Source organism: Macrotis lagotis, chromosome 2 (assembly GCF_037893015.1).
Source record: "Macrotis lagotis isolate mMagLag1 chromosome 2, bilby.v1.9.chrom.fasta, whole genome shotgun sequence".
In the NCBI taxonomy this organism is placed as follows: domain Eukaryota; kingdom Metazoa; phylum Chordata; class Mammalia; order Peramelemorphia; family Peramelidae; genus Macrotis; species Macrotis lagotis.
In genome coordinates this window covers 163,395,526-163,421,099 of record NC_133659.1, presented here as the reverse complement: position 1 = coordinate 163,421,099, position 25,574 = coordinate 163,395,526, and the positions used below count along the sequence as shown (strand labels likewise).

Here is a 25,574-nt window from a genome sequence, read left to right as displayed (position 1 = left end):
TTATTCTAGAGCTGATCTGCCCAGGATCTGGACACTTCTTCCCTTCCTTTCCTCAAGCAAAGAAAAAGCATGCTCTCCCCCCCCCCCGCCCCCCAACACATAATGACAATACTCCCAGTTGTCCTGCTCCAGTTCAGACCACTTTCAGGTTCCTTCAAACCCTGAGAATCTACAATTCTGGTCAAGTTTAGCATTGTCCGTTGTCTACTTCCCAGTCCTCCTGTCCTACACTCTCCAATACAGGTCAGACTCTGCTCATACAATTCCTTCAACATTCAAAATACTGGTGGCCTAAGCAGGGTGGCTGAATAGGTCAGTTGCCTTATCTCTAGGCCACTGTGATTATTTTCTGTTTCTTGGAAGGTTGAAGAAACAGTTTTCTTCTTTGTCTCCATATCTCCCCCAAAGCCTAAAGAATTTCTGAATCTCAAAGCTAGAAGGGATCAATGGCACCATCTTGTTCAATCTCTTCATGCTATAGATGAAGAAAAAAATCCCATAGAGGACAACTGATTGCACAGTCACATGTCAAGCAAGTGACAAATCTAGGACTCCATCAAGCCTACTGATTGGAACTCAAGCTAAGATAGATAGATACCTGTGACTTAGCAAAGTACCCTCCTCACTCAAATTCATGTGCTTGTCATGAAGGACAATAGGATTGGGAACCCTTGTGTCCATGCCTGAAGTGCTTAGATAAATGAGGTCAACCCCAGTCATCTGGCTTATGGTAGGCAGTGGATGGTCCATGTAAGTGCAGTGGAAAGTGTAATCAGAAGACCTGGGTTTGAATTGTGCTTCTGAGGTTTACTTCATAAGCTTGAGCCAGTCATTTGTAATCCCTTCATATATAAGGACCCTCAGGGCAGCATAGGAACTAGAGGAAGAAAGCTCATATTTAGCTTCTTCCATTCTCTAGCCCCCACCCCAAATCCTACCCCACAAGGATAGATTATTCTATTTTTAGCCTGGGAAGTTCTGATTAAGGGTGCAGTGGGAAAAAAAGAGTGGGCATGGAGTCAGGAACGCTTAGTAATGTTCTTGAATCTACTATGTATTCACTGTGTCACCTTGGGCAAGTCACTGCCAGACCAGAGAACATGCCGACATCTGAGTCAGAAAACCTGACTCTGACATACTTCCTTCTTGAACCTTGAACCACTATGACTTAGAGCCTAGTCATTTTATTCAGTTTTCTATTAAATGAAGGAATTTGGGGTGGCTAGGTGACGCAGTGGATAGAGCACTGGCCCTGGAGTCAGGAGTACTTGAGTTCAAATCTGGCCTCAGACAGCTAATAATTACCTAGCTGTGTGACCTTGGGCAATTTATTTAACCCCATTTTCTTGCAAAGACCTAAAAATAAAACAACAAAACAACAATAAAATGAAGGAATTGGACCCCATGGAGTCTGAGATGGCTTTCAGCTCTAGAACTAGGACCCAATGACTTTATGATCTCTAAAATCCTTTCCAAATCCAGAGCTTATGATAGTGTACTCAGCATCCATCCCCCACTTCCATCATATACCCTTCCTGGGTCCTGGGACTCCTCTGTCTATTCGAAGTTTAGTTCAATTCTACCCCAGAAGCCTTTGCTATTATTGTCTACTCTCTCTAAGGCCAGCTTCCAGGGGCTCTTACCCTTCCCCTCCCTTTCCTATTTCCCTCATTCCTTTAGGGCCAGTATATCAACTTGCAATGTCCCTCCTACAATCTAACTATCATCCTTCCTGCTACAGAGCTGGGTGGCCCTCACTCTGCCCTCTTTGGAAATAGAATCCCATCAGAGCCCCTCTCCCCTCCCCACCAGGACTGGGGCCCTCCAAAGAATGAGGTGGGGGGGTGAAGAAGGGGTCCTAGATTGGTGAGCTCTATGGTAACCCTGAGAAGAGAATGCCCCTTGGTCTCATTTGCATACAGACAGATCTCATTTGCATACAGACGGGCCTCATTTGCATACACATGGTGAGAATCTGGGATCTGCATTCCAACATGTCCCAGACTTCTCACCCGTCCCTTCTGGAATTGAAGCTCAATGAGAGGGGGTGGGGCAGGGCCCCAGTCCCCCTTGTAAGTTCTCCTAATGACACCTAAAGACCCAGTTTTTCAGTCATCAGAATTAAAGTTAGGACCAGAGATGGGGTGGGGGTAGGGAGAGACAGGTAGTAGAGGAGGAAGGAATGCAGGCTTCTCACACAACTCCTCATAATTTTTAGGCCCAACTCTTTTCTCCTCCAAGCTGTCATCCAAATTCCTGTTTATGGGGTAGATATTAGCTTTTCTCCCCTATCCTCTCCCTTTACTCTCCTCTCCTGTCTTTAGGGTCCCTATATTTTGGGGGGAGTAAGGTCCTACTGGAAAGAGACCCTTAAATGGGGGACATAAATTCCCTCTTGGATTTTTGAGGATTTAGACCATGCTGCCAGAGGTCATTGACCTCCCCTCTGCCTCGTGATTGAGCAGCACAGTGGAGCAAGGTTCTCAGTGGGACTAGCTTCCCAAAGGCCTCCTGGAGAGAAAGTGAGATGAGTTTGAAGATAGGGTCCTGGGGATAGGAAAGTGGGCCCTAGTCGGGCCTGAGATAAGGATATTAATTGGTCCTAAACACCTCTAAGAATAGCACCCCTTTCCATTTGTGACAGCTGTGTTCTGGGTATTCTGGATTTAGGACTGGAATGAGAAATCAGATGATTTATCCAAACAGTTGGTATTTGAGTCTAGATTGTTTTTTTTGGGGGGGGGGCACCAAAGTAACCATTTCTACTGCTGCCTATCAGAAGACCTGGGTTCCAATCACATAGACTTTGTTCTGTGACTTTAGACAAGTCAGTGAGCCTTTCTATGACTCTCTTTCCTTCTCTGTTGAAAGATGAGTTGGATCAGTTCCCATCCCAATATTTGGAGCTCCTTCTATCCGGTAGACCCCTACCACAACACACACATACTGGCTGAAGATTGATGCTCGGCTGAACAAAGGGTGTGTGTTGCCGATGACAGACGGCCAGGCCAGCCTGCAGCGTTAGAATTCCGGCACATTTACACTCTGGCCAGACACTGCCCAGCCTGCCTGCCCTCCCTCCTTAATTAGCACCCCCATGGCCCTGCCTGACTCTCCGAAGTCAAAACTCCTTGGTTCCCTGCGGCTTTGTGCCTGTTGCTCACCCCCACTCCCTCCCCACACATCCCAAACACAAATCTGGAATGGTAGAGTTGGGAATTAGGCCCCGGTTAGAAGAGTTTGGACTATGTTGTAAATTCAGTTTACAAACCCACCCCAAAAAAGAATGGGGCAGGGAAGGGAACAGCTGAGGATTCCCCATCTCAGATAGAATCTGGTGATCTAGTGCACCTCCATTTCCATCACCATCACCCCCTACCTCTTTATGGTAAGCTAGAGGAAGGACTTTTTAAAGGGTAAAAACTGAGCCCTAGGAAATATAAGTACTTTAGAAACATTATAATATTCTTCTTGTAACTATTACTATATTATTACTATTATTATTATTATTATTATTATTATTATTATTATTATTATTATTATAGAATCTCCAAGCACCTTTTCCTTGGTATGGCATTCTGGATGGAGGGGGAAAAATAATTGAGATATGTGGTAGGTATTATTATGAGGTAGTTAATACAAATGTTATCCTCATTTAAAGGAATTTCTCTGAAGGATTAAATAGTAGCTAACATTTACATAACCCTTTAAGGTTTGCAAAACCCTTTACATATATTCTCTCATTTGATCTTCACAACCACCTTGTGAAGTAGATGCTATTATTATCACCCCCATTTTATAGAGGAAGATACAGAATAAAGGAGATTAAATAGTTCAGGCTTGAATACCTCATGGAAGAGGCAGGGTTTTTTTTTGTTGTTGTTGTTCTGTTTTTTGTTTTTTTGTTTTTTAGGATTTTGCAAGGCAATAGGGTTAAGTGGCTTGACCAAGGCCGCACAGCTAGGTAATCAGGCAGTTTTTTCTTTTGAATTCTACCAGTATCTATACAATTTCACAGAAGCCTTTCTCTCATGGTCATACCTCTTTCTCCTTTTCTTGTCAATACTCCCTTTCATACCCAGGTGAGATTTCTTACCTTTCCCTATAGCTAGTAAGTCAGACCTGCAATTTAACCCCCATCCCTTTCGATGCAGAATCAGACAACATCCTCTTTGACTTCATAGAAGTAGGAGGAAAGAAGGAAGTGTATTTATACTTCAGCAGGGAAAATTGTAGGAAAGATTCCCAGGTTATGAGGAATGAAATGTCTTAGTACACCTGGAACTACCCTGTTTCTGTAGGATCTTTCACCCCAGGTAAGTTTTCTCAATGTAGATTAGTTAAGAGGCATTCTCATAGGGAGACAGAGGGTTGATGTCAATGACCTTCTAAATAGGAAGCTTTTATCATGCCTCCTTTCCCATCCTTTTGACTTCTAGGAATGGTGTCTAGTGCATTATGGATTCTCAAGGCTTGAATTCTGGAAAAGGAGAATGAATTTTCTTGGCAACCTTGATATGAGAGATCTAAGGAGGGAAGATAATGTCAATTTTTCTACTATCTGGCACTGTTATAAGTAAGTCTCTCTAGTGTCTAAAACCTACCCTTCCTTCAATAGGGTCAGCTCTTTCCACTTTAGAATCAGGGTTGCTCACCATTCCGAAAGGTTTTCCTTATGCAGGGGGAAGTTCTTAGCCCCACCTTCCTCCTCTTCTTATCCCCAACTCTGAGTCTCTGGCCTTCTATAAAGCCTTCTTCCCCAAAGACACATCACTCCAACCCTGATCCCAAAGCAAACTTCATCAGTCATCAAGATCCAAGAGATTTTATTCAACACAGACTCAATTTCCTGTCCCAATGGGGCTTCCAGGCTAGTAAAAATATACAAAGATGGGCAATGAGTAAAATTCAAGTGCTCCTATCCCAGAAAGGAACTGGGCAATTCAAGGACTGGTGTTCTAGGAATTATGAAAAACTTCTTGGAAGAGGGCAGATGTCAGTTGATAAGGTGACAGGAAGATTTCTTCTCTTTTTCTCTGGGTTGAGTAACTGGTTTATCTGTCCTCCAGTCAATCCTAGAAGGTTGCTTAAGGGACAGGAGATAAGATGTATGGCATGTATGCCATTGACCCCTTATCCCTTAAGTCTTCTTTTTTGGTCTGAAAGGGAGAAAGGAGACAGTTGAGAAAAGAACCATTTGCAAATGGAGAGTTCAGCAAGTGAAATGGAGGGCAGAAAATAAAAAAACTTCTTGGCAACTGGAGAGGGGACTGGTCCCTAGTTCACTAATCAATTGATCTGTAAACATTTATTAAGCACCAACTAGTTATTAAGCACTGTGCAGAGAGCTGAGGATACAAAAAAAGGGCAAAAGATTGACAAGTGGATAAAGCACTGGCCCTGAAGTCAGGAGTACCTGGGTTCAAATCCGGTCTCAGACACTTAATAATTACCTAGCTGTGTGGCTTTGGGCAAGCCACTTAACCCCCATTGCCTAGCAAAAACCTAAAAGAAAAAAAGATTGTTGACATATGATCAGAGAATCATCGAGCTTCAGCATAAGAAGAGACTTCAGAGAAACAGTGTGCTGGAGGAACAACTTCCATAGTCTCCCCAGACCCTAGTGATAGGGGCTGATTGGATGGGCACCCCTCCTGAATGGAAGGAGCCTCTCAGGTTATGAAAAATGCCTTGGGGGATGGTGACCTTAGATCTCAAGCATATGAGAGGATTAGATCTAAGGAAACAACTCTAATGAGGCAGCAGAAGCTTAATTCCCTTCTTTTACAGTTCCCTTAACAAGGCTGGCTTAAACATGGAGCAGGAAGAGCCAGTAACTGCATGGGATTTAGGGAATTTAAGCAGCTCCCAACTCCTGCCCTTTGCCCCACTTTCTGTCCTGGACCTGCCTGAGGAGGACTTTGAATTTGCCAAGCAGGAAGCTAAGAGCACAGTGACTATAATAAGGATGGCTCATATATGTATACTTTAAGGTTTACTTTCTTCACCACAACCCAATGAGGTAGGTAACATAAGTCATCCATGTATTAGTATCCCCATTTTATGGAGGAGGAAATGAGGCAATAAGATTTTAAGTGATTTGCCCAAGGTACACAAACTAGGAAGTTTCTAGGGCTCTTTCTATGCTACAATATTGTTTCCTTAAGGGACATACTTTCTTCATCTCAACAACTCTTTCTGGTGGTCTAGCCTTCCCATTGTCTAATTTTGGTTCTTGATGAAGTCAGGAATCAGATCTAGACTCACAGGTTTATTTATTTACTATGTATCCTTAGGCAAGTAATTGAACCTTTGTTTGTAAAATGTTGATAATAATAGTAACAATCTCCCAGGACTGTTGTGAAGATCAACTGAGATAATATTTGTAAAGCACTGAACACAAAATCTGGAACATGATGGATGCTATAGAAATGTTATTTATTATTATTTTTTGTTGTCTTTGTATCCCCATTGCTTAGAATAGCAACTGGCACACTTATTATTGGAAATTGATTCATTTCTCGATTCTTTTTGAACTTAAAATGCTATAGAAATGTGAGCTTTATATTTGGGGAAATTCAGTCTAGAATTATTAGATAATTTTCTCAAGATCATTCAGGTGGCCAATTTCCTCATCTGTAAAGTGAAGGGCTTTGACTGATCCTTCAGACTGTTAGGTCCTAAATGGTTCTGTCTATATTCAAACCCATGGATTCTATTTCTTATTCTTTCTAGAACACACACACACACACACACACACACACACACACACACAGCCTCTCCTCCCCTTCGACAACATTCTGTGTTTCCATAGGTGTTTTTATTTGCTTTCAATTTGTCCCTCCTTCTACAGTAGGTCACTACAGTAAGGGAAGGTGAAGGTAAAGGTGGTGATGAAGGTGATAGAGGGGAGGCAGAAATTCCTGACTTAGAACAGAATGCTCCAAAATGAACCCAAACCAAATAACAGGACTGCAGAGAAATCAGGTATCAGAGGACTCTTCTATTAAATAATTTCAGTTCTCAGCATACAGTTCCCCAATTTCCACTTCTCTAAACCCTACATGTCCTCAAATCCCTCCTTTGCCCTTTCTTCCTCCTTAGTGGGAACACAATCTGAATGTTTAGAGATAGAGGCCCCTCTCCAATCCCCTCTCCCATAGCTGGGATGGGGTGAGGAGGGACAAGTCCAGATGGAGTTGTTTCTGCCTGTTACCACTCCTCCCCCCCCCCAGCCATACATAGTGAGGATCTCCTAGCAACCATACAGTAGCAGGGGGCTGGGAAGGGGAAAGGGAGTCAGGAATATGGGGAAAGAGGAACAATGATATCATAAATTATCCCCCTGTCCTTGGGCAGCGGGGGAGGGCTGAGAAGCAAGTTTCTTTCTCTCTTCCCTCCTCCCAGCTTTCATTCTGTCCTGATTCTGAGAGGCTTGAGGAATATTACTCTTCCCACCCATCAGACTTGTAAGAGCCTGCTGGGGTCATTGCAGTCATCCTACCTGTCAGACTACAGTAAGGCTACCTCTCTATGTCCTAGAGACATATTCAGGTAGAGCAGAAAGAGATTTGAATTCTTATTCCATTACTTTCTAGTTGTGTGACCTTGGGGAAATTCCTTTCTCTCCCTAGGCCTCTGATTCCTCATCTGTAAATTGAGGAGAAAATCAAATTATAGATGAGATAGTCTCAAAGTCTAAATAATCTCAAAAACATCTTTTAACTTCAAAATACTATTATATGATGAGTTTTCATAAGGACTTTCTGAGGGAAATAGAGATATCTTAGCTGACATTTGCCCTCCTCTTATTAAGATGGAAAATGACTATCTCCTACTTCATCAGAACCTGCTTTTTTCCCCAAAGTGACTGGATGGTCCTGTTCTCTGATGAGAGCCTTTACTTGAGATAATTGTCAATGGTACCTTCTCCTCCCAACAGTTCCTAAGGAGAACCTGAGGCAGAGAAAAATGGACTTGACTTAGTACCCATGTGCCAGGTTTCAGACTTCCACAATAGTGGAAGGAGGCACTTTCAAGGATGGAGGTTGGATTGATGGGTAATAGTATCCACTCTACCTCTTTCTCTTACTTGCTGAAACCAAGATCCAAAGATCTTGTGCAAGGGATCTAGGCTATATTTTTATTGTGGTCATGAGTAATATCATGAAATTGCCTGGATCATGGAAGGCAAATTCTGCGTGTATGTAGGCAAGAGGATGGAATGACTCCTCAGATTTCGAAAGCATAATGGTTGATACTGAGTTCATTAGAACTGAATATACATATGAATGCATGTATATTTAATAGGTATATATTCAATGACTACTAAACATATAAGTAGTAATGTGACAGCTGTTAAATATTTATAATATATAAATGTTATATATATAAATGTTATATAATATTGATATTATTGATGTTATACAAGAATGGCACAGAGAATGGATTCCCATGTGTCTTGTCTCCTAGCCTACAGGAACCCCATGGGAAGGTCCAGGCAAAGACAAGTACAAGATGGCGGCCAGTCACCATAGCAACAGTTCAAGAAGGGGACTGGTTGGTTAAAGGGAGTGGGGGGCGGCACAGGGGAGCCAGCTGGTCCCAGATAGACAAAGCCAAGCAGATGGCAGCCCCGCCCGGGTGAATCCCATGCCCCCTGTGCCCACATCTCTCCTTCCATATGCCAGTCCTAACCTAGCCCTCCCCCATTAGGCTCAGATGCCCCATTGCTATCTTATGGTGTGATGCCAAACCCTTCCCCCCTCCCAATCTTGGTTCTTGAAACCACATCACATGGGGTTCCTGCTTAGAGACAAAAGACCATCCATATCCATCTCCCTTGATCCAGGGTGCAGAAAGGATATGAATAGATTTGAATTCTGTTCAAATCCTAAATAAGTCACACATTCAATTACTCAGAGTCACAAAATGGCCTCCTGGGTCTACAAGACATGATTCTGAGGTGCCATCTTGGATCTCTTCAAAATGGAGGCTTCATCTGTCTATCTGTCTCCTTTTTTCCATTGCTTTCCTTTCCCCTGCCATCTCTCTACCTCAATAGGCTTTAGATTCCTCTGAGAGTACTGAGATGAAGGACTTGCAGGAAAGGAGAAAATCTGCCAGATGGGACTAGGGGAAGGAAAAAAGGCAGAAGAGGAATACCCCACTGCTGTATTCAAATATTCCTGGCCAACTTCCCAACCACCACTACCACCACCACAACCACTACCTCTACTTCTAAGCATTATCTCTCTCAATATAAAGAACGATGAAAAGAGTTGGAGTAATGAACTCTGGAGAAGATTGAGGTTGGAGCAGGGAGAGGAGAAAATAGATTAGGAAGGACCAGCAGGGATAAAGAGTTGGTGAATAATTTCTTAATTTCCTTTGCATGAACAACTGAAATCCTGTCTCTAATATTCTTCATTCAGTTCTCTCTAACCGCTAAAAGCAGATCTCTCAAATATCATTTTTATCCTGATGCTCAGCTATTAAGTGATTATAGCCAACTCAGCTATCCCTCCATCAACCTAGAAGCTTCCTGAGGACAGTAATTGAGTCTCAATTATCCAACCAGGAATTCCCAGAGGGTAGGGAAACCCATCTTTTCCTTCCAGAGTCCCATCCCTTTCCATCACACTGGATAGGATCCTGTCCACAAAAGTAATTTAGAATAAATAGTAAACCAATGGACTCACTTTCTCTTCACATATACCCTATCTTTGTCAAGACCTGCATGCTCACTGTATCTTTTTTTCCACTAATGATCCTGTATACATACTGCTTCCCCTGTGTCCTCCTTCTTTCTCTTTCCCACCAAAGCAAGCCCTCACATGGTTTTGTACCACATGGCCCTTCTACAAGAAGGATTCTATCTGGTCCCAGCTTTGCTTCTATAAACCTGTGTCACCCAACAATACATGTCACAGTCCCCTATATAAAGATACTAGATACAGAGGGGGGAAAAATACTCCACTCTCAGGAGGACATAGGCACAAAGATAGGGAGATGGGGTGGTTTGGCACCCTTCTAGCCCTTTCCTTTCTGAGCCTTGGTTCCTTCATTTGTAGATGAGATGAGAAGGGAATAAGTATATAAGTATATAAGAATAAGTATAATAAGAACCACTATGCCAGGTGCTTTACAATTTTTACCTCTTTTGATCCTCAGTACCACTCTTCTGTTATATTCCACATTTTACAATTGAGGAAACTAAGGCAGACAGAGGTTATCTGACTTGTTATAGTTAGTGTGACTGAGGTTGGATTTGAATTCAGAATTTCCAACTCCAGGGCCATCACTCTATTCACAGAGTCACAAGCTATCTCTATATCCAGAGCATCTCTAAGGTTCCTGACAGCCCACTAATATTTAAAGCCAGGGGGGTCACAAAGTATGAAAGAAGAAATGAGAATGCAGCAGAGTTGGCACCAGGCAGATAAATTATAGAATGGCATTCTTTAGAGCTGAAAGTTCTTAGGAATCACAATATTACAGATCTGTAAGAGACTTCAGAGACCATCAAATCCAACCCTCTTATTTTACTGGTGAAAAAAAGGAAATCCAAAGAGTAAGGATTGGCACATAGCTAGGGATTGTTGTAGAGTTGTTTTTCAGTTCAGTTGTCCCATTCTTCATGACCCAAATTAGGGTTTTCTTGGCAGAGTGATTTGCCATTTCTTTTCCCAAATCATATTACAAATGAGGAAACTGAGGCAAACAGGATTAAATGGCCTGCTCAGTATCACACAGTAAGTGCCTGAGGCTATATTTGAACTCAGGTCTGTATTCAGTGCACTTTCTACAGAATCACCCAGCTGTGCATAGCTAGGAATTAACAGTCAGGATATGAACTCAGGTCCTCTGACTCCAAATCCAGGGCTCCTAGTCTATCATGCTTTCTCAAAGTAGACATTTCTTCTATCTTTCCTAACATTTTCTGCCAAAACTTTCATCTAAGAGAGTGAAGAGTCACGTAAGCAGGACTTAGTATAGAAGTATAGAACAAGGAGGGAAGCCTAAGGAAGAATGGCTTTGGGAACCACTATTTTAAAAATTCCTCTGATATTCCAACTTTTGACTATTAGAGATTTGTGGGGATCCTGTGCCCTCAGACTCTCCTCTCTCATTTTTTCTCTGCTCTTCCTCCAGAATTGCACATTCTGGAAGTCTCACCAATCAGAGAAGTCCTTGATCACATTTTTCTTAGGGTCACTACACAGGTTATTCCCTGGACAACTTCCTTCCACTTCCTCCCAATCCTGTACCATACTCTCAGAAGTCTGAAGCCTTTTACTCTCTGTCCCCTTTGTACTTACACTCTTCATTCACACTATATTTATGGGATTTTCTTTTAAAAATGACAGGTACCTGATTACTTAATATAATTCTCTTATTTTACAGATGAAGAAATTGATACCTGTATCTACTTTCAGTGCCTAGCACTATGTTTAGCTTTTCATTGGGATTCTCATTAGAACCATTATCTACAAGAGATACTTTTACTGAATGAATGTACTTTGTGTTTTCCTGACTTTTAACTTTGTTCGGTCATAATCTCCAACTGTAAAGTCCTATACCTATATCTCTGTCTGATGAAATATTAACCATCCTTTGAGGTGCAGTTCCCATGTCAGCTTCTTCAGAAAGCTTTCCCTGGTCCATTCGTCCTAAAATGTTTTTTCTTTCCTCTAAGCAACCATACCATTATGTTTCTACCCCCATTGTGGCCCTTGTTACAATCTGTCAAATATGATAACTATTTATTCATTTTTTATTTACCCTGCTAGACTATAAAGATCTTGAGAATCAAGACTTACCATTGTATCAGTGCCAATCAGAGAACCTTGAACACATAACTCACATTTATAATAGATAATTAAATGCGTATATGTTTTTTGACCAAATCATATCATCTAAAAGCAAACAAAAGACAGAAAAAATGTTTCAAGTTTAGAGGATGTTCTCTACCTGAGAGAACCAGAGAAGGCCTCATGAAGCAAAGGGATCATAAGAGCCAGGGATAGCAGATTTGCACTATTTTAAATAAGATCAGAGATTAATATGGAGAGTAATGTCAGAAGTCATTCACTTCTGTCCTTTCATTATTTAAGCTGGACTCAGATAAAATGAATTATCCAAGGTCACATAATGAGTAAATAGCAGAGTCAGAATTTGAACTTGGGTCTCTCAAATTCAGGTTTGTTTCTACAGATGGGTCTTGAGTTCACACTTGAAGAAAAGGTAGGACTTCACTAGATAAAAGAGATGGGAAGGGCATTTTAGGCAGGGAGTACTATATAAGCAAACACCCTGATGTGGAAAAGGGTTAGGATTTTGGGGGTGAGTTAAGTGAGAAGTTGGAGTGATCCCCACCAGTTGTTAGTATTTTTCCCACTGCCTTTTTGATCCTCTGTCTACTTATCTGTGTATATATTATATTTCATCAGTAGACTATAAGTTTTTTGAGACCAGAGACTTGTATTCAGTAAGAACTTAATAAATGCTGGTTGAATTAGATTGGGTAGACTGCTCTTTCTGGGATATAAAGGCTTCATAAGAAAGAAAGTTGGAAATATAGATCAGATATAGACTATAGAGAACCTCGAATGCCATTGAAAGGAAGTTGAACTTAAATCTGCCATCCCTGAGCAGAAGAGTGACTTAATGAAGGTGACTCTTGGTGACTATAACTCTGATCACCTGTATGAGATGAATGGTAGGGGAAGATACTAGAGGCAAGAAGACAAATTAGGAAGTCATAATAGTTGAAAGGAAAGGTGATAAGGAAGGTTAGCATAATGAAAGTCAGGGTAGAAAAGAAGGGTTGTACACCAAGGTTTTCATGACAATACTTTTTGAGTTAGCAAAAAATTGGAAACAAAATAGATGCTTATCAATTGTAGCATAGCCAAAAATTTGTGGTTCTATAAGTGAAATAGAGTATCACTTTATGAAGAATTTAGAGAAGCATGAAGACATAAATTAAAGCAGCTTTTAGTCTGCAGAGCCAGGAAAACAATATACACACACATGATCATAATAATGTAAATGGAATAGACAAAAGAAAAGAATTAGGGAATGTTACATAATTATGATGACAAAGGTTCTAAAGAAGGGTTAAGAAAATATATTTGCTTCTAGGGTGGCTAGGTGGTACAGTGGCTAGAGTACTGACCCTGGAGTCAGAAGGACCTGAGTTCAAATTTGACCTCAGACACTTAGTTACCTAGCTGTGTGACCTTGGGTAAGTCACTTAACCCCATTAACCTTGCAAAGAAAAGAAAAAGAAAGAAATTGAGGACCATGGATATGGAATATTGCACATAATGTCAGTGCTTAGGTGAAGACTGGCTTTGCTTAGCTGCTTTCCCCCCTCTTTTTCCTTTTAAAATTTTCGGTTCAGGGTTAGCTCTCTGGTTGGGGGAGGGCAAAGGGATATATTTGGAATTAAACATATCATAAACAGAAGGTGTATTAATATCCTTTTTTAAAAAAGAGGAAATGAGATGCAAAAGGAGTTAGTTGTTCAAGGGGCTTGGGATGGTTGTTTACAGTTCAAGGAAGAGAGAGGAAGTGAGGTTTCAAGCCTGTATAACACATCAAATTATTGTGGCATTGATATTCAGGGGAAGTCAGAAAGGAAATCTGGCTTAATATGCATTGTTATGAAAATATTGAACTGGAAGTTCTAAATAGGCATCTCTGTGGAGACAGGTGGAGATATAGGTCTGGTGCTTAGGAGTGGTCAGACCTAGAAAGAAAATCATTAACATAGAGGTGACCGTTGAAACATAGAAACTATTAAGGCTGCCAAAGCAGAGTATAGAGAGACAAGAGAACAGTATAGAGGTTAGAGAAGCTTCATAGAGGCTCTTAAGGGATGTCAAGGGAGAGGTGCCCCAAATGAGCCAGAGGATTGATCAGAGAGGTAGGAGGAATATTATGATAGTACAATAACACTAAAAGCTTTCAGAAAGGAAGCAGTGAATAGTATTAAAGATTGCAATGAGGACTGAGAAAGGATACCTATATTTGGCAATTAAGAGGTTAATAGTGACCTTTAAAAGAGTAGGTTCAGCACAGTGGTAGGAGATTCTGGGAGGGTCCAAAAATGATGAGGAAATGAAGGCAGTGATGAGTAGACTACTTATATAAGAATTTAGGCAGTTACCCCAACTTGAAACTTCAGTCACCTTTGTCCTCACTTCTGCTTATCCCACATTCTATACTATCCTTCCTAGTCCATCCTCAGTCCATAGTATGGTCATCTAATATCAATTTTTTTCCTGTTGGGCAAATTCAGTTCAATTCCACATTTTTTAAGCTCTTATCTATAAGACACAAAATCACTTTTGCCCATATCACACTTCTGCCATTCCTGTGTTCCAATTTCACATACTCTGGATCACACATCATCCTTGCTCACACATCTCTAGCTCATCTATCTCCATCCTTCCAAAGATACTACTCTTTTTCAGGATGTCTTTTCTTGAATCTATTTTTCCAAATTCCTCCTCAATCACACCTGCAATATTGATGTCTAGAGCTCTGACTGGTCTTATCTTTATGTCTTTCTTACTGTGTTTTAGAATTGGGGGAAATGGAGAAGGCATCCTGATTTTCCTATCAAACTGGAAACTCCTCTTGGTTCTCTCTCTAGTATAAGATAGTACTTTGAAAACTACACTCTGACCACATGCTACAATCAAACCACCAGTCCCTAGGGTGTCTGCAGTTCTCTTAGTTATAAAAGTTATGGTAATAAATGACATAAATGCCTCATTAACTTTTCTGAGAGTGGACATTCAATGGTCTTGACAGCCAAATGCAGAGTATGAAACAATAGGTTTGTCTATCACTTGCTTCACCTAGATGGAGAATCCTCTAAGTCTCCTTTCTCTAGGCACTCCCTTCCCAGTCCCTCTCTTACCTCCCTCCTTGTTCCTTGCTCATTTCTCCTTTTTCTCTTCATTTTCTTTTTATAATTCTTCAATCAGAAGATTTGCCAAAAACTCCCTCACCTCAGGGGGTTCCAAAAGGTCCTTCTTATTATCCTACCTGCATCTCTTAGGTTGAAAACCAAAGGTTTCTTGGAGACCCACATCCACTCACAGTCGGCCATTTTACAGGCACCAGCTGTCTAAGATGGTGGCCTTCTGCCTCTATCTTCTCTCTTATCTCCTTACCCTCCCCAAAGACATCTAGCCTTCATTTCCTACCCATTTCTTCCCCAGCTCTGCACCCATCAGGGTGGGAGGGCATCAGTGAAGCCAGAACTGCAGGGGGGAAAACAAAAAAAGGGAGAACAAAGTCGGTCCTTTGGCATCCTTATTTAGTGTTTGTGTCCATCAGAGGGAGGGAGGGAAGAAAGACAGTAGTGTGAGTTGTTCTCCCTGCCTGCTCCCCCCTCATCTTTTATAAAACAAAATCTCTCCCCTTTTTTCTCTTCACCACAACCCCCCCCCTTTTCTGGCTCCCACTATGAGCCTCCTGGAATGCAAATGAGCTTCATTATGCAAATACATGCAAATCAGGCTTAACGAGCGGAAGGAGGGGGCAGAATGTCTAATGAGTGATGGCGGTGGGTGCAGATGGAGGGCGGAGAAATGGCCTCCTCTTCTCCTTTCCCACAGCCCCCCCTTTTTCTTTTTAAAATAAGGTGACCACTATGTTGGGGGAATATGAAATTTAGGCCTTAGCCCCTTAGTGAAGAAGGCCTTATGAGTCCCTCCATACTTGGGGTTAAGTGCTAATGATTTGGAATGGCACAAGTCCTTTCCTCTAAGGTTAAGAATCTGTGTGAATAGGGGACTGAACAGGAGAATGTGGTTAGGGAGTCATACAATCTCCTGATTTTACTGAAGAGTGCAGTTTATGTATGATCATATCTCCAATATCAGAAAATTTGGTAGGAACTGGTGGTTTGATTTTCATTGGAGGATTCCATTCAAGTCCAATTCTCCCATGGGATGGGATGGTGTGTGTGTGTGTGGGGGGGGTTTCTCTCTTTGTGTATGGGAGGGCTGCCATGGCAACAGGGCATGGAATGCCCAGCTCCTTATTCCCCCAGAGGACATGGGCATGGAGTTCCGGGGGAGGAGAGAATGCCACCCCACCACCTGGCACTGCCAGCCGGAGACGGCTGCGTCAAATCCTGGAGAGAATGGTCCTTTGTTTCTTGGCTTGAGGTGAAAGGAGGGAGGGAGGTCAGGCAGGCCCAGGCACACACAGAGGCCTCCCCTCGGCTCTATTCCAGCCTGGGTGACCCCCTCCACCCCCACCCTGGCATCCTTTGCTCATCAGAAAATCCTTTGGAACCTCCCTGGCAGTCCCCCTGCCTCCAAGCTCTGCCATGTCACAATATTATTCTCCTTTGAAGGAGGAAACTCTTTTCCATAGGAAAGAGCTTCTGTAGTTCCTTTGCTCTGTTTTCCATTCTTAGAAAGTTTCATCTCTACCCTTCCCATTATAATGATCATCAAATCATGATTTTCTACTCTCATGGAAAAAGAAATAATTCTAGATATTGAGATTGTAAGTTCTGTGGGAGCAGGATCTCTGTCATATTAATCTTGGCATACACAGTGCCTTATTCTTTGACTAGCTACACTTTATACATATTCGTGAATTGAAATAAAATTTTCACACACACACACACACACACACACACACACACACACACACACACTGTCCCCTTTGAAAAGGTATGTGTGTGTGGGCCCTTTGAAAGGTCTTCTTGTCTGGGGCAAGGCTGCCTTCCTACATCCTAATGCCAGAGGGTACTACTGAATTGATTGGTTCCCAAGGAAAGAAACCACCCCAAAGGCATCTACAATGTAGGGCACAGGAAAATCTCTATATTATGTTAGGAGCTTAGGTTTTAGTAGTGGATATAATAATAATCTACTATTCGACCTTTGGCAAATCATGACCATTCTCAAGGCATCAGCTATTTCATCTCTAGATTGAAGAAGTGGACTAAATTATATCTAAAGTCACTTATGACCTTAAAAATCTATTATCCTAGGGTCCTCACATTCCCAGGAAAAAAATTCCCAACATAAGCCCATTAACTCATTTATTTTCATTGTGAGCTCATCTTAGTATACTTCCCTTTCACGGTATCTGATTCTATAGCGCTAAGAATGACACACCCTTAAATTTTATTTACATAGAATTACAGAATCACAAAATCTCAAAATCGACATGATTTTAGAATCCATCAAGTTGAACACCTAAGTACTTTTAGAATATGAATCCTCTTACTTTGGAAAGGGAAATAAGACATCCTGTTTATAGCCTCTTCTCAAGGCTAAAGTCCCTTTCAAGGCTAAAATTTCCACAAGAAATCAGAATTAACTAGAAAATGTCTTTCTTGATTCAGAAATTTAAGTTATTGGCCTTTGATTAAATATGAATATTATCCTCCCACTCCAGTTCTTCCCCATAGGCCATGGACTTACCACCCTAGTGCTGTCCAAAGTGCTGAATCCTGATCCAGAGTTTGCACTGCAGAATGAAGAGAAGGAAGAGGAATGCCAAGGCCAAATCAAATAGGAAGCTAGAGGCAGAGAAAGAACAAAGGGATTTATAACAGGCAAGGGCTGAGAGAAAGGAAACAAGCAATTCACTAACATTGACCTAGTTAGTAGGGAGACAGGACCACAAACATCCCCTTCCAATATAAATAATCGCTAGTTCAATTTGCCCACCGAGCTGTGTTCACTCCCTATTGGCAAACTTTTATTCTTGGCTCTATTTAAGATAAAGAGGGAAGAGAATCTCCTTGACTGATCAGGAAGACAGTTTGACTAGGGAAACAAAGTATTCGCCCTCTCCAATCTGGTTAGGGAGACAAAAATATACTACTTCCAAAAAACAGACTACTAAGATCCCTTCTACTTCTGAATTTTGTGATTATAGACAAAATTGAGTAATGGACATGAGGTAGAGGCAGATAGATAAACACAGGGAAGGGGGGGGGGGGAGAACAGAAAATCCACCTTGAGCCAACAAGTGCTAGAGTAGTTGGAGTTGTGAATCCTTCCTGGAGGAACTGGGAGGCATTATGGACCAGATTTTGGAAGGAAGGGCAGGTATTGAAGGTTGTCACAAGTGATCTGTGTGGATGAAATAAGAAAATATGAGATTTGATAGAGGATAGCTACAGATTTGTCATTCTATAGCAGAGTCTGGGGTGGGGGGAAGGGACAAAATTAATAAGTATAATGAAGACGTGAAGAAATAAAAACTAAGGCATCCAAGCTCTGTCTTTCCCTCACTTTTAAACTTCCACTAAACATGATCTGTTCAGATAGCCGGATCCAGATTGGTGAATCATCCAAGGTAAAAGAATGCATTTGCTATAGTTCATAACTAGTAGACTGTGAACACTTGCTCCACCAGCAGTAATAAAGTTATGCCATCTTTCCATATAGGTGCTAACAGGAAGGCAAAGGAATGGGTGCAATGACCCTGCTGGGGCTCAGCAACAGCCTTCACCCCTAGAGGTTCCCAAAGAAAGGTAAATACAGTAGTGACAATGATTCCTTTCAGAGTGTCCAGACTGGAGTCCTTCAGCCCAATTAGCAAACACAGCAAACACATCGATTCAGCTGCCTTCAACTGCTGTCATAACAAACCCAAAGCCGCCTTAATAGGGGGGATTAGGACTGGGGGAGAAGAGGAGGGGGCCATTCTGAGACCTAAGAGAGAGTGGAATGGGGCCCCCTTCTCTTCCTTCATACCCTCTTCCTACATAGCTTTTCCTTGTTCTGTTAATCTCAGAGCATTAAGAATGATAATTTTTAAAAGGGTTATCTCCCTTCAGCCAACAATCTCAAAACACTCATCCAACTTAAATTCATTCACCCCTTGAGGTGTTACTTTGGCAAAATGTAGATTTGTCAGAAATTATTGTTATAAAACATTAGATATGAAAGGAAACCTAAGAAGATCTTCTAATCCAATTCTTTCATTTTACAGATGTATGAGAATGAATTTGAGAGGGGAAGTGACTCATCTAAGGTCATACAACTAGTTAGTTGTTCTATCTATTCCCGTGCTGCTAAGGGTAAATCTTTTGAATCAGCAAGTATTGAAATGCAGCAAATGGTAAAGAACAATTCATCCCCATGGTTATGGGGATGGAGGTGAAAACTTGTATAACTAGAGTTCCGGTGTTCAGCACCATGTAAGGAGGGAAAGTAAAATGGAAAGAATCCAAGACAGACTTCAGGAAGGATACTTGCCAAAGAGGTGTGCAGAGTTTCAACACCAAGAATCTGGTCTTAAAATCAAGAGAAGGGTTCAAGCCTGGGTTCTGAAGCCTACTAGTGGTGTGGCTTAGAGAAAATTACTTTAACTTTCTGAACTCTGATTTTTTCATCCATAAAAAGATCTAGATGGACTAGATAGTCTTCAAGATCTGTCACTCAGATTTTATGAGTCTCATCCAGGAGTGGGGAAAAAATAGTTAAATAGGAATAGAGTTAAGATAACTTCTCAAGGAATTCAGTCCAATTATTTGAGGATAGGTTCTTAATTGTTTCTTTTATTAAATCCACCATAAAATTGGTTTTCCCATATAAAGAACCATATTTCTAAAAAATACAGTTACTTAAAAGCAAATCTGGGATTTTCATTCACACATATATTTCACAAAATTTTAGAGTTTGAAGTGACCTTAAAGGTTATCTAGGTCAAACCCTATCTGACAGAGATATTCTCTACAATACCTGTGACTGCTAACAATACTTACCATCTCTGCTGGAAGATTTTCAATTGTGAGAACCCCACTCTCTCCTCAGGTAGGCCATTTGATTTTTTAGATATTTCTGATTATTAGGAAGCTTTTCCTCACATGTAGTCTAAATCTGCCAAGATTTATCCACTTAATCCATTCATTGTGTATCTCTTCCCTAATTTATATGCTGCTCTTTTCTATACATAAATTGAAGCTCTACACAAATGGGTAGAATGGTAGTTAACAGCAGAAAGTTTTGGTAAATCCAAAGCACCTCCAATTCCTTTCTCCTAGCTAAAAGACATTCTTTTCTCCAGGTTCCTTCCTCCTCTCCAGGGATTAATCTCTTTCCGCTGAGGAAGACAGTCTTCTCTATCCTCTGCTGTTCCTATCTTATGTTCTAAAGAATACTCCACTGAATTTTCAGGGCTGGTAAGGAACAATGAAGCATATTTATGTTACTAGGTGCTTTGAGATCTTTAGATTAGTCCCAGGGAGGTAATGTGATTTTCCCAAAACAAAGGGATTAACATCTGGCATTTTGTGACCAATTATTAACAGCCTGCCCTTTCCTATATTCAAAATGCAGCCTCTTTTTCTGATTTCTCCAGTCAAAGTAGAGGCATTCTCTTTATGTTTTACTCCCTCTCTGGACTGGTTTCCTAGTGCATAAGTCTAGATATTGGGAGAAGGCATAAAATTTTTTTCCTCCCAGACCCTAATTATCCATAATGGAATCAGCCATCAAAGGTACTGATTTTAGATAAGAAATTCAGATAACTGAAAGAGAGAAAACTTTCCAAAGTAAAAGGGAAATGTGGATAATAGAAAAATCATGTTAATTATTATTAACAAATATTAGAGACTCAAAGAGAAGCCACAACCCCCTGCATTTTTGAATGCTTGTTTTACCTCACACCCAGAAATATAGTTTAATAGCAAATAGTACAAAACCTTTCTTTTAAAAAATATACCTGTCTATACTTTCTTGAAGCTGCCTGGCCCGTCTGTTTTAAGTAGAAGATGGGGTCTTTGAGGTTTATGAGTATACTATTCTTGGAGTCCAGAACTGGACAGAATTTGATAGGAGATTGGAAACTTGAAAGAATAAAGGAGTTAACTTTGGACTAGTATTTGGTGATAGATAGAATAATAGCTAGTCAGTATTGTTGAGCTTGAAGATAGAACAGGAAAGTAATAGGAAAGTTGTAATAAGAGAAAATGGTATTCAACTGTATGAAGAACTTTCTGATTTGAAAGGATATGAGGTCAGTGGTGGTAACTAGGAGAAAAGAACCCTTTCTATAGTGCTTCTATCTCCTTTGCCCAACAGGCTGGACTGAAGGAGGAGGTCTCTGAGGGATACCTGGCTTGATGCACTGCCTTGATCCTTGATCCCATGGGAAATTTCCCATAAGGACCTCTGGCTCCAACTCAACTAAACCAACTGGTTTAGTATAATCTGAACCTGATGGGAAAACAGCAAATCCCTGGGAGGAATGGAGTCACACACAGAGTATAATAATAATTCACATTTCTAACATGGTTTAAATAATTTAGAACATTTCAAAACAATTTTCTTAAAATAACCCTGTGAGTTAAGTTGTATTAATATTATTAAAAATGCTGTCTTATGAATAAAGAAAGAAAACTCTATGATTTCCTGTGGTCACACAGCTAATTTAAGTGTCAAAGCCAGGATTTCTTCCCAGGTACAGTATTCCTTCCATTATACCAAGATGCCCCTTGATGGTAGCATCCCATTAAGCAGTCACATAGTTACATACTATATAGTTACATATATAGTATCATACACATTGCTATGCCATGAACAGTCCTAAATTGTAATGGAAACAACACTAAATGTGAGGTCAGAAGAATCCAATTAAACTGGTCAATTTATTTTGCTTAACTATGCATATTTGTTACAAGGATTTTGTTTTTCTTTTTCAATGCTGGGGGTGTGAGAGGTGGATTTTTAATTGAAAAAAATTTTAAAACATGGTGGCCCAAAACTTTACTGTAACAGTTGCTGGTGTTATTATTTGGGGCAAGGGTCCTCATTTCACCTGTATTTCAGCTCTAACATCTCTAAAATTGAGGTAATAAGACTGCTTATGTTACTCACCTCACAGTGTTGCGAGAACAATGCTTTGTAAATTTCAAAGTGTTCCATAAAACTGTACTATTAAAATTGTATCACATCACATATAGCCCATGATCACTCTCATCCTATCCATCCTATCTCACACCACATAGTATATCTCACACACAATTTCATACCAAAATCACACTTACACAGTCAATATACAATAATACTCACCTCAACCCTGATATTCAGGGTCACATCCATCCCTGACCCTACAAACAGAAATATACCAGAGAGAGATAGAGAGAGAGAGAGAGAGAGAGAGAGAGAGAGAGAGAGAGAGAGACATATAATCTACTCCCTTAATTCTTCTATTGGGCCTTTCTAAAATAATCCTGAAAAGGTGTTTGTTTGAGGTTGGGGGTGAGTTGCTAGACTCTACTCCTTTTCCCAGTGCCTCAGGACCTTCATGGTCCCAGACTTTTGTTGTCTTGCTGAGAATTGGGCAGGCCAGGGATAATGAAGGAATATATGATCTAATAAGGGAACTAAGGATTTACAACAACAATATAGGTCTTTTAAGCTTCATTACTTAAGTATCTGTGATTTCATCCAAGAGGAAATGATTCTTTGCCAACTTGGATCACAGTCCTTCTATATATTAGTAGATGATGAGTCACTTCACCTTTCTGCCTCAGTTTCCTCATATGTAAAATGAGAGGATTGATCTAAATGGCCTCTGAGATCCCTTCCCAGCTCTAAATCTATGATCTTACAGTCTTTGAGAGTTTCTGTGATTGAAAAAATTATTCACTCCATGGTCAACCTGGTGATGAACCTCTTAGCTAGACTGGTCCTTGAGAAAATAGACATCTCTATATATGTTCCAGATTTAAAGACACAATACAGTGGTGTTATCTATGATAGTAATAAAATTTACCATTGCTGAGTTGAGTCTGAGCAGCTTCCAAAGATACATTTATAGTTTGACATATAATAAAATCAAAAGATTTCAAATTAAAAATAGCCTTCATTTCCTGGTGCCCCTTTAACAAAAATCTTCCCCTTACAATCTATGCCTCTGGTATCTTTTATCCTCCTGATGTCCACCCTGAAATTGCTCTTGTCACCTCTCTTTCACTCATTCTCTTCTAGCCTGTAACCCTAGTTTGTGTGTATCTTCAGTGATCTCCCTCACACCTTATCTCCAATCTGTTAACTTTCTTTGACCTTATACATATTCTCTTGCTTTAGTCCTTCCCTCCTTTCAAACTGTTTTCTATGCTTTCTTCCTTCAAGAAACATGACTTGACTGTAGTAGGATGATGGTTAGATAGCATTAAAAATTTCCCCAAAAAGGAGACCTTAGAGCAGAGGAGGAAATGATATAAGCTAAATGGGGAACTCCCATCTGGCTGAAAATGAAAGGACTAGGTGGCAGTTAGTAGAATGGAAATTAGATGTCAGGAAGGACTTCCCAAATGTACAGAAAAGTATAGGAAGGTGAAAACAGGAACTCCTTTTCCCCAGAATATCAGAAAGCCTTTTTTGATTCAATGATTCACATTCCCTGGGGTCTCCATTACCAAATTTGTGCTCCACACTTTTAGTATAATAGAAAATCAATTGCTTATGAAATAAATCTGTGTCCTATGGTTCCAAGTGAGCCACAGAATCAACTGGGAAACTGGTTAATTCCTGTATATTCTTCAGTGTCCTTGGTAAGTATAGCCATCACATGGGTTAATTAATTCATATTAATCTTTAAGTCTTTCTTTCCCCTTTATATCCATTTGATTTTATTTGGCTGTGATTTCAAGGAAGGAAGGGGAGGATAGATAAGTAAAAGAGTATTTTAGGTCAATCAATTTGGTCCACAAACTCCTGGAGTTTCTATAGCAGATTTCAGACTACAATCTGGATGAACAGCGTTTTTGAGATATTGACCTAGGAAAAGGCAGAGACCTGAAATGCAGAAGGAGCACAGTTCTCATTCCCCCATAGACCTGCTTCTAGGAGACACCACCAAATAAAAGGGAAATGTGATGTAATAGAAAGAGAGCTGAAATTGAAGTCAATAGTCTTAGGATTGTCCCAGCCCTGCCACTAACTAGCTTTGTGACCTTAGGTGAGCCACTTCATCTCTCTACTCCTCAGTTTCCTTATTTGTAAAATGAGAAAATTGGATTAGATGATTTCTAAGATTTCTTCCAGCCTCACAAACCTATATATCTCCTTTGACCCTTCATCCACCTTACTGGAAGACTGAGGGAAAAAAAACCCAACCCAACTTCAGATCTTCAATGACCCTCCCTCAATTAACCATCCACCAATCATTCTCCCTTTTTGCATTCACTCTACAAAAGAGTGGATGCTGTCCACCTAGCTAGGGAACAAAGCAAAGCCTGCTCTCGCTTTCAACCCTCTTGAAATCCATCCCAACCTCACTGGGTCGCCATTTCTGTTTTTGCAGGAGCCTGAGTTGTTTGTAATTTGGGGTACATAATTTGGAGCCCCAGTTCTGGGAAACCTGCCACTTTGGGGACAGCAACTAAAGCTAGGAAATAGCAATCTGGAGACAGAGGAGGATTGACCCCCAAAATTGCTGTTTGAATAAACCCTTCCTGGGATCTCCTTATAATTATAGAAATGGAATTGTAGACTATCAGAGCTGGAAATAACTTAGCTTAGAATAAATACCGAACATTGAGGCCCAGAGTGGGCAATAATTTGTCCGAGCCCACACAGCTATCTGCAGAGTCAGAGTTAAAAATCTTGGACTCCTGACTCCCAAGTCAGGGCTCTTTTCAATAATCAAGGAGAATATTCTCTCATCTTCTCAGTATGAAAAGAACTTGCTGCAGTAGCAGCAGGGTCGAATGGGACAAACTAAAGGAAGAAGCAAGGTCGACCAGAATGGCTCTTTCACAAGAAGCAGAGATAGTCAAAATTCTGGGAAACTGTAAAGACAAGAGTGACAAGGGGAAGGGGTGGCACTCCTACCTTGGAGATGGGGAAGGGGGGACTGGGTGGCTGCCATCTCGGAAGTCCCATTAGAAGCAAGACGTCTTTTTCTCCTCTTCTTTTCCTTCTGATTTTTCTCTTTCGTCTCTTGGCTCTTCCTTCGGTCCCCCCCCCCCTTCGTCCCCTTTCCCCCTCCCCCCCAGCATCAGCCCGGGGGCGCCTAGCTCCGGCCCGCCTTGCCTCGGGCTCTTTCTCCGCAGTGTATGGGGTTATTTTTACTTTCGGTTATCTAGCTTTATGAAGACTCGACACCACTCATACAGCTAGATAACCAAAGATAACAACCAACCCCGCCTCCCGGCTGCAGTCGCTGTCAACGCCACCGCCACCTCCACTGCCACCACCACCTCCAAGCAGACCCCTGGGCTCCACCGCCACCACTACTTCCGGGCATCCTCCCGGTTCGGATGGTTCCCGGTCCTGCCTGGGTAGGTGGGGGTGGGGGGAATAGGAAGAGGGGGGGAAGGTAGGGGGATAAGAGATATGACAAAGCCCTACCCAGCTCGGGTTCATCTCGCAGCCCTCTGTCCACTCAGCAATCCCCAATACGTTTCTTCTGTAAAAATAATGGTTTGAGCTAGAGATCTCAAAGGGCCCTCCCTTTCAGCTCCTGATCTATGTTTCTACGATCTTAATCTCGAACCAGGAATAAACCTGGCTTGAAGAAGCGGGGAGCTCACGAGTGCCGGCTTGGAATTTCGATTTATCAGG

The 25,574-nt window shown here is 41.2% G+C and overlaps 1 protein-coding gene across 1 annotated transcript in view; it reads right to left on the bottom strand.

Annotated features, from left to right (window-relative positions):
• Window positions 1-4,827: 4,827 nt before the first annotated feature.
• MEF2D (myocyte enhancer factor 2D) overlaps window positions 4,828-25,574 on the bottom strand; it is a 118,636-nt gene continuing 97,889 nt past the window's right edge. The window contains exons 13-15 of the mRNA XM_074223211.1: window positions 18,009-18,125; window positions 17,469-17,566; window positions 4,828-5,159 (exon numbers count right to left, since the gene is read on the bottom strand). The gene's annotated coding sequence lies outside the window, so the exon portion shown is untranslated. The remainder of the gene's footprint in view (window positions 5,160-17,468; window positions 17,567-18,008; window positions 18,126-25,574) is intronic.